Below are 21,381 nucleotides of genomic sequence, written 5' to 3'. Positions count from 1 at the left end.
GCCACAGGGAGGCGGAGCCGCCACAGGGAGGCGGAGCCGCCACAGGGAGGCGGAGCCGCCACAGGGAGGCGGAGCCGCCACAGGGAGGCGGAGCCGCCACAGGGAGGCGGAGCCGCCACAGGGAGGCGGAGCCGCCACAGGGAGGCGGAGCCGCCACAGGGAGGCGGGACGGATGTGGAAGGGGAGGGGTCAGGGTGCCACGGGATCACTGCTAGCTGGGAGCCTGTGGAAGTTACGCACTACCTGCAACCGTCAAGTAGAAGGCGGGGCTCCCTGGTGTGCTCTGGCTCTGGAATCTTCCCTTTACCTAGCTTGTTTGTGGTTATAGAATCTAGGAAGTCATCGAACATGTCTGAGCCTCAGTCTCTTATGTATGGAGCAGGGCAGTTGTCAGTGATCTGTGGAGGGAGACGGTCACCTATGGGAGTGGATTTGTTCATGACTTTCCTAGTCACAACATGCTCCAGCCTAGAAGCTCTCCGTTTTAAAACAAATGAAGCTCATATGGCACACCCCCCCTTCCCAACTCCCCTCTGGAGCCCTGGGTGCTAACAGGCCCCTGGCCCCCCTAGGGGCTATCGAGATAGCTCCAGGGCTGCCCGGACAGGATTGATAGAGAGGTCCCTTCATCTTTTCCCAGAGATATGGGATTCTACTTTGAACAATATCCTTGACCCTTTGGGCCCAGGGGACTCAGTACTGTCTGCGTCCCTGACAGCTGGAGTATGGGGTTCCAGGTGGGGAGGGTGCTTCTGGGGAACATGGCCATTTCTGTAAGTCTTTTCCAAGGAAAGAAATGAGGCAAACCCTTAGAGAGCAATAACCCGTAACAGCCACTCCAAGTGCCAAGGGCTGTGAGCTTGCCAGTTCCGAGTCCTCTGCAAGGTGACACAGCTTCGCATCCATTCTGCGGATGGCGAAGAGAAACAGAACTGGAGACAGAGCTGCTGAAGCGTGCCCCACGGGGCTGCTCCTGTCACCCGACCCTTGCCAAGCCCCGACACCGTTCCTCTCCGCACAAGAATTACCCGATGCTAGACAGAGTGACGCATACCTGTATTCTCAAGTCCAGCCTGGTCTACATGGCAAATTCAAGGCCATTCCGGGCTCCACAGTGAAACTCTGACTCAACCCTTCCTGGGTACACCTGACCGATGGCCTGTGTCATGACGCCATTTGTTGCTAGATAACTCCCGAAGGTCACAGGCTCTTCCTCCAGCAAGTTCAGCGTCCTCCACAGCAGCCTAACTGCCCTTGGGCAAACTGCTCATCCTTCCTGAACTGTCCCTGCCTCATCCCAGAGCAGGACAACACCACTTCCTGGGGAGAATTCGGACAGCAGCAATAACGGCAGCCACACTTGCAATTATTAGCATCTCATTATTAATTATTAACATATCAAAATGGCAGCTACATACCACATTAATGATTCACGAGAGAGGCTCCTGCCTGCAGGGGGCATATTAGAAGATCAGTCATGTGGTTTTCAGACCAGGGAGTCCCCAAATAAATGGGATCTCTGCAGTGGCACCTCGTTCCAAGTTGTGCCCAGGAACCATTAGCAAGAAAACATTTTAATTAACTTGCTGGGACTCGTACATTAATTGCTCTCATCTGGCTTCTGACTCATGACGTAGCCAGAGCTGTCCCCCTGAAGCCAGAGCAAGCCTTAGTTCTAAGGACTCGGGGACACAGAGGAAGAGCTCTCGAGTTGCTTCCTAGCAAGGTCAAGGTCTTTCTCTGTGAGTTTGTCCCCATTCTGGGACACCCCTGCAGGTCTGTGGGGCTGTGACTAGCTGAGGGCTAGTGCAGAGGCAGGAGCCTGCAAGCTGTGGGGAACTGTCCACATGTGGGTGCTGAAAATGCCTGCACTGTGGCTACATTTTAAACACTCGGCTTCATAGAAACCCCTATGCCCACTCCACCTCCTGATCTGAAAAGTCCTTGTTGGAAGTATGAAAAGGAAACAACATGCCAAGGGTCCCATAGTGTGCCACTCTGGAACTGAGTGTCAGTGGCCTTCCAGACAAGCAGACTCTAACAGAGACAGGTAAAACCTCTTTGGAAAGAGAGAGGTTGTATGTAGAGGAAGCTGAGCTTCTAAATTATGGAGTTACAGTTATGACATGATTAGGAGCTAACGTGATCTTCGTCAAGAGTGGTCAGGAACGCAGGAAGGGACACACTCTGGGAAGGGCCCCCTTGGGCATAGCTGAAAGTCTTGGAGACCCCAGTGTCCTGGTATGATAGGCAGATACAGGTGCTCAAATCGCAGAAGACAAGTGGTCCTGTGTTCCACTGCCTCCCACCCCACTGCGTCTCCCACTGCAGAGCCGAGGCTGTACAGACAGAGCCCTTCCTTATAGCTAATGGATCAGATGAGGCTGAGGGCTGCAGCCCCTCCCCCACATGAGCTCATCTTGGCTCCCAGGCTGGGATTTGGCCAATGCACAGACAGCGATTCCCGATTCCCGGTATGCAGGGCCAGCAACGCCATGTGACCGATGAGAACATAAAGAACTCGTCTTGGGGTCACTTCCCCTTGTCTTGATTCCAGGAATGAGAGCAGCTCTCTAGGGGCTGTGGTTTTGTTGTTCGCCCTCATAAATTTTACCCCATGTCATGTCGGTATCTCTACACCAAAGACCCCGCTGGTCCAGAGTGCAGCTCGGGGTCCAGGTTGTCAGGGTGCCCTGTGTTTGCAAACATGCAGGCATGTGTGAGTGTGAGCAAGGGACAGTTGTGAGGGTGCACTGGGGTGTGAGTAGGAGGCTATGTAGTTGTGCACCTTTGCGTAACTGTGTGTCTGTGTGAGTGTGTGCATGGGTACATCGCTAAAAGGGTGTGCATCTGTGTGGGACTGCATGTGAGTATATGCCTGTGTGTGTATAGGCGTGTGCAGGAATGAAAGAAGCATCCTGGCTCACAGGTTACCTGCTTATGAAAAGAGCATAAACGACACCTGAAACCTCAGAACAACCAACCCAGCCCACAGAACCAAAACCACATCCTCATTGTGCTGGGAGCAGTCACTCATGTCCCCGCCCATGGTTCTGCTGCTGACATGACACTCCTGTGTGTCTCTGGTGTGTTCCCTGAATGATAAAGACCGAGAGCCTCGCTGGGGCAGAAGACATGGGAAATGCTTCCTTCTGGGGTGGGATAGAAGGGAGAGAGGTCAGGCTTGCTCCTGCCCCTCTGCTAACCAGAGCCCACTCTCTCCAAGACGGGACTCCTAGCCACACCTCTGGCCACTTGTCTTCAGCATGTCACTCATCTTCACCTTGCTTCCTGGCATTGTCCCATCCAGACTGGACATACCCAGACATCCTCCACAGTGTTACTGCTCCAGCACTGGTACCATTCATTTCTCACACACATCAAGTTGCTTTCCTGGAGTTCACTGTGTGTTGGGTGACCCTTCAATCCAGCCCTTGGGAGTGATACTCAGAGATGTTTGGGTTCCCCAGACTGCCCAGGTCGGCTTTGGTACCACCATCAGAACACAGTTCTGAAGGAGTGAGTCTATGCTGTCTCAGGCCTGTGGAGATGCAGCTTGTGTGTGACAGGCATCAGCAGAAAGAAAGGATTAGCAGATTTACCAAGCCCCACTGATGGAGGGAGTTCAGCCTTACTCTGGCTTCATTTGAATTCACTGATTCTCTGGGCCAGGAGACCAGGATTTCTCCCTGGAAGTTTACAGGTGGGCTTCAGCTCTGCCCACGTTGTCGACACAAATTCATTCCCAGCGAAGAGCTGAGGACCAGCATCCAGTCTCACATAGGTGGGGTGAGCTTTATGTTTTGACAGCAAAACAGCACACTCATTAGCAGCCAAAGAGACGAATCAGAGGCCAGGAGCATTCATTGCTCACCCGGAGTTCAATTCTTAGCACCTGTGTCGGGCAGCTCACAGCCTTCTGTAAGTCCAGCTGCAGGTCTGACACTGCCCCCTCCAGAGACACCTGCACTCATGTGCACACATGCATGCACAGACATATGCACATACATATGCACATAGATATGCACAGACAAATACACATACATATACACATACACATACATATACACATACATACACACATACATATACACATACATATGCACATACATATGCACATACATATGCACATACATATGCACACATATACACATATATATGCACATACATATGCACAGACAAATACACATACATATACACATACATATGCACAGACATATGCACATACATATGCACAGACAAATACACATACACATACATATGCACATACATATACACATACATATACACATACACATACATATACATATACACATACACATACATATGCACATACATATGCACACACATATACACATACATATGCACATACATATACACATACATATGCACATACATATGCACATACATATACACATACATATGCACATATGCACCTACATATGCACATATGCACATACATATACACATATATATGCACATGCATATACACAGACAAATACACATACATATACACATACATATGCATATACATATGCACATACATATGCACATATGCACCTACATATGCACATATGCACATACATATGAACATACATATGCACATGCATATACACAGACAAATACACATACATATGCACATACATATGAACTTACATATGCACATACATATACACATATATATGCACATACATATACACAAATACACATACATATACACATACATATGCATATACATATGCACATACATATGCACATAATTTAAAATAACACAAGGGCTGGAGAGATGGCTCAGCAGTTGAGAGCACCAACCTTTCTTGCAGAAGATCTGTGTTCAATTCCTGGTAGCTCACAATAGTCTACCATTTCAGTTCTGAGGATTTAAGCGCCAACGTCACACATGTACACAGACATACATGCAGGGAAAACACTCATACATACCAAATAATTTTAAATTAATTAATTTTTTTAAAAAAGAGAACTTGTGAGCTGGAGAGATGACTCAGGTTGAGTGTACTGACTGCTCTTCCAGAGGTCCTGAGTTCAATTCCCAGCAACCACGTGGTGACTCACAACCATCTGTAATGGGACCTGGGATCTGGTGCCCTCTTCTGGCATGAAGGTGTATATGCAGGCAAAAACTGCATGCATACTAAATAAATCTTTTTTAAAAACTTGTGGGAACAACTTTATTTACTGTTCAGATTTTTTTTTTTTTTTTTTTGAGGCAGGGTCTCTTTTGTATGTATCCCTGGCTGTCTTAGAACTTCCTATGTAGACCAGGCTAGTCCTGAATTCACAGAGATCCACCTGCCTCTGCTTCCCAAGTGCTGGGATTAAAGGCGTGTGTCACTATGCCCAACTTCCTTAAGATTTGACTGGGCACATGTTCCCGAGAAGCGTCTCATGACCCCACCAGCCAGGTCATGTGTTCACTTGGGTAGGGATGCCCCCATGTTCCTGCTTGCCTCCTTAGAAAATGCTCTTTCTGTTCAGACTCCTCTGGATCGGAGAAGGCCCACACCGCAAGTGTTCAGTCTCCCAAGAAGCAACACTTCCCTGCACATATCTTACAACATGCATGCACAACACAGTCTGAAAACACACTAAAATCTGCTATGCCCACGTCAGGCCACAGACTCACACTCACAGGTCCCAAAGAGCCAAAGGGCACTGCATGGGTGTTGTGGAGAAGCCACTGTCTTCCCAACGTGGTGCCAAGCTTAGCCTGAGCCTCAGCAGCAGGTTCTCCCTCACAGCAGGTCTGCTGCTGGGCACCAGCCAGAAAACCCCTTGGGCAGCCCTTTCAGTGCCCACCGCCTCCTTTCAACTAGACAACTTTTAAATACGTGCTTAGTGGTAGAAACGTGACTTAGTGGTAGAAACGTGACTTAGTGGTAGAAACGTGACTTAGTGGTAGAAACGTGACTTAGTGGTAGAAACGTGACTTAGTGGTAGAAACGTGACGTTCTTTTGTGCTTTGTTGTGCTGTTTTGTGTTGAGATTTCTTCTTGTCTTTGTCTTGTTTTAGGTTTAATTTTATTTTTAATTATATGTATGAGTCAGATAGTCCAGGCTTCCCTTTAGCTATGTAACTGGGGCTGGTCTTGATCCCCTTAGTCCTCCTGTCTCCTCCTCCCTTGTGCTAGGATGGCAGGCATGCACCTCACTCTTGGCTAGTATTAGTTTGCCAATGTTTCTCCTTGTTAAAAAATAAAGTCAAAGCACAGTGAAGCTGCCCACCACCGCCCCAAGATGACAGTGCGGTCGGAGCTAACCACCGCTCTCTAGGGTGATCCAGGTGCTAAGCGACCTTTGCTTTGCCTGCCCTGCGTCTCCGATGGCCTCCTTCCAACTCTAAGTGGTTAAGTGATATAAACCTCACCAGCAAGCATGGTCCCTTAACTTTGTTCTCTCTCTGTCTCTGTCTGTCTCTCTGTCTCTCCATCTATCTGTCTCTGTTTCTCTATCTCTGTGTGTGTCTGTCTCTCTCTGTTTCTGTCCTTCTCTCTGTGTCTGTCTCTGTCTGTCTATCTCTGTCTCTCTCTGACTCTGTCTCTTTCTGTCTCTTTGTCTCTGTCTCTGTCTCTTTTCTCTCTGTATGTCTCTCTGTCTCTGTCTCTCTCTGACTCTGTCTCTGTTTGTCTCTCTGTCTCTCTGTTTCTGTCTTCTTTGTCTCTCTGTGTCTCTCTCTGTCTCTGTCCTTCTCTCTGTGTATCTGTCTCTGTCTCTCTGTCTTTGTCTCTCTGTCTCTGTCTTTATCTCTCTGTCTCTGTCTGTCTTTCTCTGTGTCTCTCTCTCTCTCTGTCTGTCTCTGTCTCTCTGTCTGTCTTTCTCTGTCTGTCTCTCTGTCTCTGTCTTTATCTCTCTCTGACTCTGTCTTTGTCTCTCTGTCTCTTTCAGTCTTTGTCTCTCTCTCTGTCTCTTTGTGTCCCTGTCTCTGTGTCTCTGTCTGTCTTCTCTGTCTCTCTGTCTGCCTCTGTCTCTGTCTGCCTCTGTCTCTGTCTGTCTGTCTGTCTGTTACTGTGGAGCTTCCAAGAACCACCTTGGCCTTCACCTGAGAATCCCTGCCCCATAATGATGCCTACTTGGAGGAAGCAGGGCTGAAGAATGTAAAAGCAAGTTGCAGCTATTAAAGAGTTTGAATCCAGCCTGTATTTGGCGCTGAGCAAGTCTGTTCCTTTTCTGAGATGAGCTTGGGGCCTTCCCACCCACTAATCTAGATGATGTGAATGAAGGTGGAGTGTCCCCCGCACAGTTCCCGCCCTGGCCTTAGGCCTGAGACTTGTGAAGGGAAAGCCAAGGCTGCTACTGCTAAGCCCTTGGGTGACCACATGCGCCCATCAAAAGGTGACAGGATGCTCAATTAATGAAACTCTCAGCAGCCCCACTCCAGACAGCTCTAATCGGGTCAGTGCAGACCGAACCAGGGCAGGCAGGAAGTTCAGAAGTGCTTGAGAAAAAAGTTCAGAACTGACAGAATGCTTATGGTGACCACACAGGCACATATGTTTATTGCAGCAACAAATCTCACATCTCAAAGGATCTTTAAGGAGCTGCCCACCGACCAACGGTTGGATTGAGCTCCAAAGTGACTGACAACTGCCAAACAAATTCACTAACCCACAACAATACAATTCTTCTAACTCTTGGGGAGGGCAGTGTCAACTGACCAAGACCCCAGACCCCAAACAATAGCATGTTTGGCAGTTGTCAATCATCAATGAATCCAATGATGCCCCAATTATCTTTCCATGAAAGGCCTAGTCCTGTCTGTCCCTGGCACCATCTCTGCCTCCTGTGGTTTGACATCTTTGCCCCCACTGTGTGTCATGGAGAGCTTTGAAGGACTCTTTTGATGTGTCCCCACCGGTCCGACTCACGAGCCAGACTCTCCTCCCATTTTTGCCCAAAGGTGGTCAATCTAAATGTCAGGGCAGTTCGGTTCCTATGGACTTTGCCACAACAGTGCTTGTGGCTCAGTTCACCTGCAGCAGACTTCAGGTTTGGGTCACACAGTATGTGGTCCCATGGTCCTTGGCGCAATACCAGAAGTCTCACTGGCGTCAACACAGGAGCCCCTCGAGATCTGACAGGGGTGAACGTCCTGCAAGCTTTCCAACCCTCAGGCTCCAAACATGGAGTTTCATGTGGCCTAGTCCTCTGATCCCTGGACAAAGGCCAGTTTGTCTCTGCGAGTGCACAGGAGCGATGCTCTTGCTGCCTGTCTGTCTGTACCTCTGTCTGTGCTCCTTGTGACTGTATGGGAGAGCACCCTTGGGGTCTTCCTACCACCTTTTGTGCAGGCTTCTTTCTCAGACACTCGGTCACCAACTCTGCAGAGTTCCCCCCCTTTTGCTTTCTGCGTTTCTGGAAGCGTAACTGCTGACGTCTCAGAGCCTCCCAGTCACAGCCGGAGAAGAGCCTAAGACCACTGTGATATTGAATGAGGTGAACGTCTCTCCCTCGAGGGTCTCAGGAAAGCAAACCATTCCTGAAAAGCGGAGAGAACAGCAGAAGATCCCAGCCTTTGTCTTCTTGCTCTGGGCCTTGTGTTTGGGGGCAGAGTCATAGCTGAGGGAAGGCTTTTCATAAAAACACCCTGCTCGCCGGCGAAGATGGACTTGTAGACTCAGAAAATCAGTATTTGCAACCTCTTGGTGGGCGGACACTACAGTGTCCTGGCCCTGCTGCAGAGGGACAAGTTGAGCCGATCTCTGATCCAGTTATCATGGTGGGAAAGCCTGGGAACAGAGGCATATAGGCTGAAGCACAGGGCCCAGCCAGTAGCCGGACACCGGTCATGTGGTCTGGTCTACACTGTCTGGAAAGAACTGGTGGGAAAGAACACTTGGAAGTTTTTTTGGCTTTTTGTTTAATGGAGGTCTGTTGTTGTTTGAGACAGTGTTTCTCTGCGTAGCCTGTCTTGGAACTCACTCTGAGGACCAGGCTGACCTTGAACTCACATCCGCCTGCTCTGTCTCCCTGAGTGCTGAGACTAAGACTGACTACAAACACCACCCGGCTTGATCATTTAAAAAGAGAGGCAAAGCTCAATCCCAGTGTTCAGGGAGACACACAGATGTTGGCGGATGAAGGGCTGGTTGGGGTCACCCTCGAATGGAGGACTGCTGTGGAGAACAGGCCCATGGAGAATTCTGGAGGAAGACAGTTCTGCATTTTCCACGGCAGGTTTAAGTTTGTTTTCCTTGGGAGAACCATGGATTAAACCATGCATTTATGACTGAGGTTAGTCCATCTGTGTTATTTTATCTTAGTTTTGTCTTCATTTGTTTTCTTGAGACAGGGTCTTATGTAGCCCAGGCTAGCCTAACTCACAATGTAGCCAAAGATGACTTTGAATTACTGCCTTGGTGAGGGCGTGCAGGCGCAGTGGGACTTTGGTCCAGGCTCCGTGCTGGAACCCCCACACCTTGGCTTCTGAAATGCCGGGATTGTAGTCACGTACATGCTTTGTATGTTGGTTTTTAGAAAAGGAGTTTAGGGGGATATGGGAAAGTTCCCCATGCAGGGAGAGACCATATCTCAAGGCAATAAAACTACCAGAAAAAGAGGAAGGCTTCCAGTGTCCTCTTCTAGCTGGGTGTGGTAGTGCACACCTTTAGCCTCAGGGAGGCAGAGGTAGAGGTGATTCTCTGAATTTGAGGCCAGCCTGGGCCTTGTCTTGAGAAAACAAACAAATAAACAACAACCCCTACCATGTCCTCTTCTGACCTCTTCATGCACTCTCACACGGGTGCACACGCGCACGCACACACACACACACACACACAGTACACAGTACACACTGACACAGACAGACAGACACACACACAGACACACACAGACATAGACATATACACAGACACACAGATACACACACACACAGACATAAACATACACACAGACACACAGACACACACACAGTACACACTAACACAGACAGACAGACACACACACAGACATAGACATACACACAGACACACAGACACACACAGACATAGACATATATACAGACACACAGATACACACACACACACAGACATAAACATACACACAGACACACAGACACACACAGTACACACAGACACACATAGACACAGACATACACACACACAGTACACATAGTACACACACACAGTACACACAGATACACACACACACACACACACTGACACAGACAGACACACATAGCCACACACAGACATACACATACACACACACAGTACACACAGTACACACACAGACATAGACATACACACATACACAGTACACACAGTACACACAGATACACACAGACACAGACACACACACACACACAGTACACAGAGACACACAGATACATACACAGACACAGACACACAGACACACACACATACACACACACCACTCCAAAGAAGATATTTCTATAAAGTTGCGCACAGAGCTCAGTCTTTGTCCTTGGCCTAATCATTCATCTCTCAGGAAGAGAAGCCTGGGCAGGCCCAGCATCCCGCAGCCAGTCTCTAGCAGGAAGACTCCTGTGAGACTTCCCCATGCCTCAGTCTCCCTGTCAGTACACTAGAGAGATTAAAGGGGGGCCACGCCTCCCTGGGCGTGATGACAAAATGTGAAAGAGACTTAGAGCCAAGGTAGTGCAGGCTGAGTGCTGGTTGGCTGGATGAAGAATGCGTGAGGCCAGTTTGGGCCTCACCCGTGTGCACACCCCCAGCTCCTGGTTCACTGGCTCGGTAGAGCTTGTGACCCTGGACTCCCGCTCAGCCAGGTGGCCTGCATCTCACACAGAAAGACAAAAGAATGTCTTCCTGTTTAACCCTGGAAGACACCACTTCCCAAAGGCCTGCCATACCCCACATGCCTCCCACAGTGCCTCCTACCAGGTCCCATGACCAAAGTCCCTAAATTCCCAGAGGCCACACCCTTCCACATTATTCCCCATTCTGCCCATGGGTATGTGTGCAAGCTCACCTGCTTGCATGTTTGTACACAGCGTGTCTGCGTGTGCATTTGTGAGAGTGTATTCATCTGTGCACTTGGAAGAACATGAGTTGGGAGTGTGGGCAAGGGCACCTCTGTGTATGCACGTGGACATGTGTGTGAATGTGCACCAATACAGGACTGAGACTGTGTGCACATGTAAGAATGTGTAGGTTGTGCACATATGTGATGTGTGTATACCTTGTGTGTGCATCTGTGTGTCTGTCTGTATGTGTAAGACATATACACATGTCTGACTGTGCACATATGGCTCTATGGCATGTGAGAAAGTGTGTGTGTGCCTGCATGTGTGCCTGTGTGTGCAACATGTGCAGACAAGTGCATTTCCCTGACCGTAAGCACCAGGAGAAGGATCATGGCATAGGATGAAGAGGAGAAGCAACGGGGGCTGTAACCGGCACCTGGTGTGGTTATCTTTGTCATTTTACGTCTCAGACAGTGGACTTCCCAGTACACAATGGAGGAGCAGAGGGTGGTGGAAAATTGAAAGCCAGCTGTGGATAAAGATGCATCATGCCTGCAGCCTGGTCAGGCACCTCTGGCTGTACCAGTACCTCCAGAGTCCTCCGATGTGGCTTGGACAGCCGTGCGCATGTCCGAATCACTGGGCGTACCACCTGGAGCCTCCCTGGAGGGATGCGGACTTTACTTCAGTTAATGCTCTCCTGCTCAGCGTTTTGATCAGTGACTGGCCTTTGTGCCATCAGAAACAGACAGACTGTCTTTAGCGCCGTTTGTCCTTTCTTTACCCAAGTGTGGCTAAAAGGAAGCCAGAGGACAACTGGTAGGAAAGAAACACTCCAGGCAGGACCTAGACCCCAGCTGTGCAGCCCAGAGGATGTGGCTGAGACACGAGCACATTTGTCAAGGTCCGTGAGAAAAATGGATGCATGCTGGTGCCACAGGAAGACAAGAGTTGCTTTCGTCAGGTCAGAACGGAAACAGGAGTTGGGAGCTCTTCATCTCATGTGGGTGGGTCCCACTTCTAGAGCTGCATTCAGAGCCCCGTTCAGGGTGGCATCTATCCGGCCACAACCTCTCAGTGCTTGGCTCTCAGCATTTACCTTCTGGTTTCTTCCACAGACTCACCTCAAGGACCAGGCATGAAGGAGGGGTTCTGAGAGGCCCTGACATGTGACTCTGTGACCCGGGGACACAGTTGTCACTTGCAAGGGTCATGATCAGAAAGCTGAGGACACCTGAGAACTGGGGCAGAGGTGGTGTGATAGTTTGAATATGCTTGGCTGAGGTAATGACATTATTAGGAGGTGTGGCCTCGTGTGAGTGGGTGTGGCCTTGTTGGAGGAGGTGTGTCATTGGGGGCATGGCTTTAAGACCCTCATCCTAGCTCCCTAGAAGCCAGTTTTCTCCTGTTCACCTTTGGAACAAAATGTAGAACTCTCAGCTTCTTCTTTACCATGCCTACCTGGATACTGCCATGCTCCTGAATTTATGATAATGGACTGAGCCTCTGAACCTGTAAGCCAGCCCCAATTAAACATAGTGCTTTTAAGAGTTGCCTCAGTCATGGTGTCTGTTCACAGCAGTAAAACCCTAAGATATATGGTAAGACAAACAAGGATCAGAGAGTATGCATCGGGGCTGGGCTCCCCAAAGGGCCGTGAAGAATTGTGGGAGGCCAGGCACTGATGTCATCTTGAGCTTTCAGAAATCACAATGACTTCAGTCAGACAACAGGATCACCAGGCAAGTCTCAGAACCAACGCACCTTGAAGAATGGCATTCAAGGGACTTGGGACGGGAGCGATTATGGACAGCAGGACAGTGTTGTTTGGGTCTATCCATAAACTTGAGGACCTCGGTCAGAGATGGGCAGAGGTTCTCATAACCCAGGCGGGGCAAAAGCACAATTCCCAAGGAGACTTTTGCTTGCATAGAACAGTTGTACAGGTGTGTGCACCCCCCCCCCCACACACACACACGTGTGTGCATGGCTAAGAACAAGGAGAGATGCAGAGAGAAAAATTTACCCTGGAGCAGGGCCCACAAGGTCTGCACTCTGTCTCCTGGAGCTTAAGAATGATTCAGGGGAAGAACTGACAAGATCAAAGACCTGTAGACAGTGACAGGGGCTCAGCGCCACAGCGAGGATTTCGGAAGCCCAGCTGTGAGACCAGGGTCCTAACCCTGCAGAGGCATGGAGTGGGGCAGCTAGCTGCAAAAGGTAAGCCAGTCCTGACGTCACCTCACCCAGGCTGGAAGGGGGCTCTCCACCTCCTGTCCTGTGGGATCAGACTCAAGGGGCAGGGGATGTGAGGTATCTCAGGCTGGACCAGGTTTGCACCAGTGCTGGGATTGTGGTCAACTCTCTGGCCGAGGCTGTCATTGCTGCATCGAGTTCCGATCTCTATTTCCCATAGTACCAGCTACTCAGATGCTCTCTCAACACCCACACTCTCATCTCTTCCTGGGAAGAAGAAAAGCTAGAGCCTGGAGCATTAAAGGTGCCAAACTGCAGGGCTGGAGAGATGGCTCAGCGGTTAAGAGCACTGACTGTGCTTCCAGAGGTTCTGAGTTCAAATCCCAGCAGCCACTTGGTGGCTCACAATAATGGGATCCGTTGCCCTCTTCTGGTGTGTCTGAAGACAGCTGCAGTGTATTCATATATGATAAATAAATAAATCTTTAAAAAGGAGTGCCAAGCTGCTTCCCAGTATGGGGTTCCCTTTCTGCCTAAACTTTTCCCAGCAGTCCTTACGGTAAGCTGCCCAAGAGTCTACCACCTAGCTAGACAGTCGCTTATTCAGCAAAACAGTGAAGATAGTGGGCCCCTGAAGCATGAATAGCTGGGGTCTCTCTTCCCACATGGGAGACCCAGATTATAAACTAGACATCAGGCATTCCAATCCACTCTGAGCTGGCCAGGCCTGGCTGTGACCCCAAGGCGTGTCTCACCTCTCTAAACACAGGATGCTGGCCTGGTGGGTCCTGTCTTGCTTGGCTGCTGATGTTTGCATACGCACTGGATGAGACAAGGCACTGTCCACGTCTCTGTCCCTAGACTTCGAATGTGCCTTTTTCCCAGCTGAGCCCCTGTTCCAAGTATGTACCCATCTTGGAGATGAGTCCTGTTAGGAAATGGGCCCAAATCTAGAATGGCTGCCCAGGAAGGAGGCGCATCTTGGGGGTCATGACAGGACTGAGGGCCAAAGAACAAGCATATTCACACTGTATCCAGTCTGAGCAGCTCTTGGTCTGGTTCATGGTGGGGTGGCCCAGGGCTTATGCTAGATGAAGCGTGGTGCTCATCACCAGTGTGACCTAGTGGGTAAAGCCCTCTGCCTGTGCAGTTCAGTGTTCATGGTGACACGTGACCCAGCACTCATAGTGAGTGGGTGTGGTCTGGTACTCACAGTGAGCGTGGCTCAGTACTTGATTGAAATGAGTGAGGCCCAGTGTTCATGGTGGTGGGTGTGGCCCAGTTCTCACCCGGGTGGGACATTTGACAGGACACCGAAAACTATTCCAGTCCCTGCTCTTGGGTGGGAATAGAGGCAGAGCACACCAAGGCTGAGCTTGGCTTCCTACCAGATCTTCTGTTTGGGGGTGAAGATTTCCCCAGTCTCCCCGCTGGGACAGGACTGTTTGCAAACGATCTCACAAGGAAGGCACTTGTTCCTGAGGGTTTGGGACACAGGGACGCAAGACTCCAATAAAGACTGCCTGATGCTTCCTGCCTTGCCCTCTGACAGACTCTAGTTTCCTGTGCCTCTAAGGGACAAACTTACACGTGAAGGGAGACGTCAGCTCTGTGCAGAATCGGGGTAGAAAGGAGATGGGAAAATTTGTTGAACTAGATAGTAAGGCCGAGTACTGACCCTCAGGCAGGGCCAGGCTGAACACCTCCTGTTCGTGTGGTCACACTTTTCCCCTCCTCTCAGGCCTCTGTCCTCATGCCTCAACTACCTCAGGCTAACAGCTAAGCTACCCTAAGCTAAGTAACCCTGTCCCTGCCGCTCTGGGTAGGAGTTAATGTTCATTCCTGGCAAGCACATTATTTAGAGGCCATGAGCCGGTCACCATGAGCACCCAGCACCCCAGCCTGGTGCAGGACCCTGCCTAAGAAGCACTGTGTCCGTAAGGGTCCAAGCAGAGGCACCGTGCCTGCAGTGGAGCCGACTTCCGGCACCTCAGCTAACTGAAGACAACCCTCGCCCTCTGCGCCACAGGGCTCTGGCAAGGATCCAGATCAGTGCCACCTTGCAGGGTTCCAAGCAGCAAATCCTGTACCATCATGTGTTCTGGAGAGTGGCAACTGCCGCTCACAGTGTCCCTCAGGTCGTTAGCAAGCAAATGGTCGACGCTGCCTCCCAGGGCCCAGGGTGGCACCTTTAGCATGGAACTCACTTAAGGGGAAATCAGAGGTTTCTTGTGCCCCAACCCCACTTGCCTGGGCCCCAGCACTCAGTGTTTTAAGCAAAGCTCTGGTGTGAAAAGAACATTTATTCTCACAGCCACCTGGCAAATGACCTGGGCTGGGTCAGTCACAGCTTAGGGCGGTGTCAGCTTCCTTCTCTACTTGCCTGTGGTGGAAACACACTGGAGAGCCCCGATTCCATCCCAGAGCCACTCAGAATCCCAGGTGGTGCATGTGACCAGGCTTTCTTGAAGCTGACCATGGCTGAGGCCTCCCTGCGGCCTTCGAATTTTCCTTGCCGTGGCCGTGTCCTCTGGCTGAGCTGAGCGGCGCGATCAATGCGTAGCTACAGCTGGTTGAAGGGGACCAAATCCATCCAACAGCTGATTTGGTTCCATTTTACCAGCTTCAGCAAAGCATTTGGCTTCAGATCCACTGGGAGGGGCGACTCCAGGAAGAAGGTGGCTCTGTCAGGCTGCTGTCCTGTGCCAGGCTCTCCCAGCTCTGAGAACCCATGCAAACTCAAGGGCTCAGGAGGTCTTCAGGGTCTGGGTGTGAGGGGTCACATGAACGTTCAGACCCTCTGTGTGCCCCAGAATGGTACCCTCAGGATCTCACCGGGAAGGGGAAAGGCAGTGCCCCATGCCCACAACCTCCATCTCCTACTCGCTATAGACCCACATATACACCGGCATCGTCCAGAGTCCTGTCTGGTCACTCCCTTCTGGAATACATCCGAGACCATTGAGCCACTGAGCCACGGACTCACAGAGGCTTGAAGGCTCACACTTTGCATCCTTGGCCCTGCCTCACCCAGATGGTCTCTCACTGTGTCAGGCATGGCTGCTTCAGCCAGCCATGGGCCCTGTGACTGAGCAGACAGCTCTGCCTTGGAGTGACCCTGGGGGCAAGCGAGTGTCAGACATCACACATGACTCTGGGTAGGCAGAAGTTGGAATATTCCAGTACAGACTGGTTTGTGTGGCCCAGTGTCTGTTGCTCCAGACTTCCCAGCCTCTGACCTCCCAGCTCACACTCAGAAGGCCCGCGTTCCCCTCAGAAAACTGGAGCAAGGGTGTGAGATGAGAATGAACTCAGCAGCACAGGGACAGGGTGTCCTCTGTCTCTGTGTGTCTGTCTCTGTGTCTGTCTCTGTCTCTGTCAATCTGTCTCTGTGTGTCTGGCTCTGTGTCTGTCTCTGGGTGTCTGTCTCTGTCAATCTGTCTGTGTGTGTGTCTGTCTCTATCTGTCTTTGTCTGTATGTCTGTCTCTCTGTGTCTCTGTGTGTGTCTGTGTCTGTCTCTGTCTTTGTCTCTGTCTCTGTCTCTCTGTCTCTGTCTGTGTGTGTGTGTGTGTGTGTGTGTGTGTGTGTGTCTACTCTCAGTGAATACTACTGGTCTCAGAACTGTTGGGTAACCCCACAACCTCACCCTGTACCAGGCGCACTCCAGCCTGTGTGGCCTTTTCCAAGAATCCCTGATGCAGAAAGATCCTCCCAAGGATGTCTTGATGTCCCCTGGAATGGTAGAAGCAGGCTCTACCTTTCTTTGCCTTTCAACCTGCGCAGGTACAGAGGACCCCCAGCCACCAACCTCTGGCTCAGCACATGGCTCTCCCCGCTTTGCTCCTGTACAGGGCAGGCACCAGGCTCCTAGCCTGCCCCACCGGCCCTTAAAGAAAATGTTTCAGACTTTGCTGCTGGGCGCATTCATCCCTTGGTCTATGCTGTCAGTACAGCTACTGGAATGGCAGATTTGATAAGAGGTAGAATTAGCTCCAAGTCTTGGCCCTGGGCTCTTAGCTACCATGTTGGCAGATACCTTTGCCCTAATGTTTCAGCCCCAAATCCCTCTCCAGTGCAATTTCACATGTCCATCCCTTGGGCACAATTTCATTCAACCAAGGAGCAGGGTCACAGGAAGATAGAGCTGGTGTTCCCCTTTGGTCCCTATGAAGGCTTTTATTTTTGTCCAAATGTCCTGATTGGAGGAATTCCCCCCACATGAACCAATCTCCCTGAATGCCCTTTGGGTGTTGTTCTATTTTCTTTCTGAACAGCAAAAAGATGCACACATCACACAGCTCCCAAACCTCAAAGGACCATGATTTCTCCATAAGGCCACCTCCTCCTAGACATGGGTACTTACTTCGCCCCCAAACTGTTATATCTCAGGCTGTTCTGCCCTCTTCTACACCATCATCTTTGTTCAGCCACCTTGCCCTCTCAGACACAACACATGAGAGACTGGCTTCATGGCAGCAAAGAGCAACTCTACCACAGTTTGCCCCTACCCGTGCTAGAAGGCAAACTAACCAACGGGGACGTGGTGGCCCTGAAGGGTCACCTGGAGCCTTAGTACCTGTCCTAGAAGAGAGATACCCAAAGCTGGTGTACGCAGCACCTGCTGAGACAGCAGGGTTGGTCTAGAGCCTGCAGGCACGGCTTCTTTGGGAATCCTGTCTTTAGTAGATTTCCAAAGTGAACAGAATAGGACTGTGGGTACTGCTGTTGTTGGGGTGGGAGGTGCTGTTTTGTTTTGTTTTGCATTTTACAGACAAAACAGTTTAAAAATGTTTTAAAACATCTGCTGATAGAGTCATCCTTCGAGGGAGAAGTACACTCAGCAGTTTCAAGCAGCGACAGACACTAGACATGAGCATTCCATGCTGAAAACACCGGCAGCCGTGGTAAAATCAATGGAAAATTAGACGCCACCGTGAGAATGCAGTACGCACTCAATTAGTTATAATTGGAGGAAAGAGCAATGGAGACAAAGACAGAGCAGGGAACGCTCGCGGACACACGCCCGATGCGGGCGATCCCTGGCACACGGGCTAACCTCCCTCTCACCACGACCACCTCACCAGGAAGCATTTGCATCCTCTGCATCTGCTAGGGGTCCAAGACCCCTGCTGGGCCCTGCTTGGAGACAGCACAGGAGCCCAGGGTGTCAGAAGCTGTAGCAAACTCTATCAGCTGCCGGTCCCCAGGCCTGACCTTTGAGACTCAGAATGACCTCAGACTCTGGAGCAAAACACTACAAACGAGGAAACTGCGGGATTCCTGAGCCTCTTGAGTCTCCATTTTCCAACATGAAAGGTGTTGGGGGCAGTAAGTACCAGGGCCTTTTGTCTGAAGGATGTCCTGTCATCCCATGTCTGTCATGGCTCCACAGGTGACCCCTGGCTGTGTGGCCAACAAGGACAGTGGGAGGGTTTCACTGAGCATCCTCAGCCTCACCTCAGGATGTCAGGGACAGCAGCTGAAAATACACAGCCACCTCCAGGGACTGCCCTAGCACAGAGGGCAGGATGAATCTTTCATGAGGTAACAATACTAAATACTCACACACAGAGACAACCTGGGTCTAGTCACACGTGTAGCCACTGCCCAGAGGCCATAGTACCTGTAACTAGAGTTCTGGACATAGGAACCTGGCTGGGGGAACCCTGCAAATCCTTCTATACCAGCACCACCAGTTGGACTAGCCAGTGCCGGGTTTCTGACCCCACTGCCCCTACTCTTACCTCAGAAGAATGCCACCAACTCCTGCTTGATGCTTTCTGTGTTTTCTTTCCGTGGGGTGTGTAAAATGTAAGCACTAATAATCTAATATCTCTCTACATAGCAATACTCCCCCAGTAGCAAGCAGATTTGCCACAAAATTAATACTTAACTTTATATCATGGCTCATTATTAAAACAGATAGCAAAGAAATTGCAGACATCCCAATCTGTGCGACCAGGGCTGCTGCTCAGGAACTTTCTGGAAGTTCTGTTTGAGGGTCCCAAGTCCCATGGGACAATCTCCTGATAAAGCCATGGTTGAAAAGCAAAAGGAACACTTACCCCCACAAACAGCACCATTTCTTTGTTTCAGCAGCGCTGACTCAGCCAAAACACCACCAAGCCCCATTCGGCCCAAATCCATAACTTTTCTGTCCAAAAAACAAAAATGTATTTTTTCTCAACACTGATAAAAGTTTAATACCAGAGTTGCCTGGGTTTTTAATAAACTTGTCAACAAAGGAGCACGGCAAATTGATGGGGTCTTTCCTGGAGATAAATTCCACCTGAAATAGACCAGCAGAACGGGGCAAGCAGGGGAGGCAGGAGAGAAATGGGACACATGGCTGTGTTGCTGTTCTTTGCAAAAATCAAAAGACAGATGGTGCGTGAGTGAGTGTTTGTGTGTGTGTGTGTGTGTGTGTGTGTGTGTGTGAGTGTTCATGGTATGTGTGTATGTGTGCATGAGTGTGTGTGGTATGTGTGTGTATGTGCGTGAATGTGTGTGGTGTGTGCGAGTGTGTGCATGTGTATGTGAGTGTGTGTATGAGTGTGTGTGTATGATTGTGTGAGTGTGTGTTGTGTGTATGTGTGTATGAGTATGTGTATGTGAATGAGTGTGTGTGTCAATGTGTGCATGTGTATGTGGTATGTATATATGTGAGTGTGTGTGTATGTGATGTGTATGTATGTATGTATGTTTGTGTGTGAGAGTGTGTATATATCTGTGTGTGTAATTATCTCAAAGTTATGACCATACTAATAACTAAATCTATTCAAAGGAAAAAGTTGTGGATAAGAACTCCATCCTGGAACCTGGAGGTCAAGGAGAATCTTTGTTCTGAAGGACTGATGTGTCCAGAGAAAAGAAAAAAAATGGCTTGTCAACACAGAGTCTGATTAGAGTCCCTGCGGTGGGTAGGGAAGGTGGGCTTCATATATGTACTGTACCCCATCTCCTGCAGAAGTAGATCCTACAGCTACCAGAGCTCAGAACCTAGAATTCAGATACACTGTCAGATGAGGCAGCCGAGGTGTTCCGTAGGACACATGGAAGTCCCAGAGAAGGCACAGCAGTGCCTCTATGCCGTTCTTTCTCGCCCTATGGCTTGGGGACGTCTCCGGGGATGCAGAGGCATAGAGGACAGGGTACTGCCTTCAGACATGGGAGTGCCCCTGCCTTTGAGGGGTAGCAGATGAACACTTTACCCCTTACATAGGGATGTCTTGTGATGTGAACTCCACCATTAGAAACTGATTGGCTGAGAAAAAAGAAGTGAGCAATGCCAAGGTCAACACGGGGAACCTCAAAAGTGTGATCTTGGCAGTCTCAAAGCAGGGTGTGCAGGACACTCTTGCAACAACTTAAGCCTGCCCCAGAACTGAGTCTGCAGTGTTAGGACCGGGGTGTCCCCTAGCACTAGCTCCAGGAACTGGTACTCTTCCTCTTCTGCCCTTCTTCTGTGAACAAAAACCGCACCGTGCCCTTGAGGAGGGCTGAGAGGAAGCCACCAGATCTTACCTGAACTCAACAGCCTAGAAGGGGCGCACAAGGAGGAGAAACAGAAAATAGAGCTCTGAGCCGCACTCAGGCCACAGCTGCTGATGGAGGGTGGGGGGCACTCCTGGGCCTCTGAAGCCCCAAGTCACCCAAGTCCAGCCATCTCCAACGGGACAGCTGAGAATGCAGGTTATTTATACCAGCCATGACATGGGCACGACTGGGGAGACTCAGCCCTGTGGCCATATCTGGGCATGACTGAGGGCTCATGGGGCTGCCAGGAGGACAGGGTCCAGGTGGCACATCTGTCCTGGGTGTCCTTCAGCTTCATGGTGTCCCCATGGAACCCCCATGACAGGTTCCAGGACAGTGGCCCTCTCCCCTTCTTGCAGTTAAAAATACTCTGGTTCAGTGTCCAGTTTATCCTGAATCTGCCCTCCCTGTGCGCATGTATCTGCCCAACACCAGGGAGGAATCACTGTTCTTAACCCAGCTCCTGGTTGGGCCTCAGGGAAAGAGACCCTAGACTTTCAGCCACTTTGTAGAGGACCCTCATGGCCAGGGAACAGTCCACAACCTCTATACCCAGCACTTTGACATTAGGGCTTCTTCAGTGCAGGTGGACAGAGAAGGCCTGGGAGGCCTGTGTGCCACCACCATTGTCCCCATGACCCACAGATGTGACCTGTGAGGCTGTCCCACCTAGAGGGTAGCAGAG

This window comes from Micromys minutus (assembly GCF_963924665.1).
Source record: "Micromys minutus genome assembly, chromosome: 11".
Taxonomy (NCBI): Eukaryota; Metazoa; Chordata; class Mammalia; order Rodentia; family Muridae; genus Micromys; species Micromys minutus.
The sequence above is the reverse complement of the archived record's forward strand: the minus strand, read 5'-3'. Positions refer to the sequence as shown.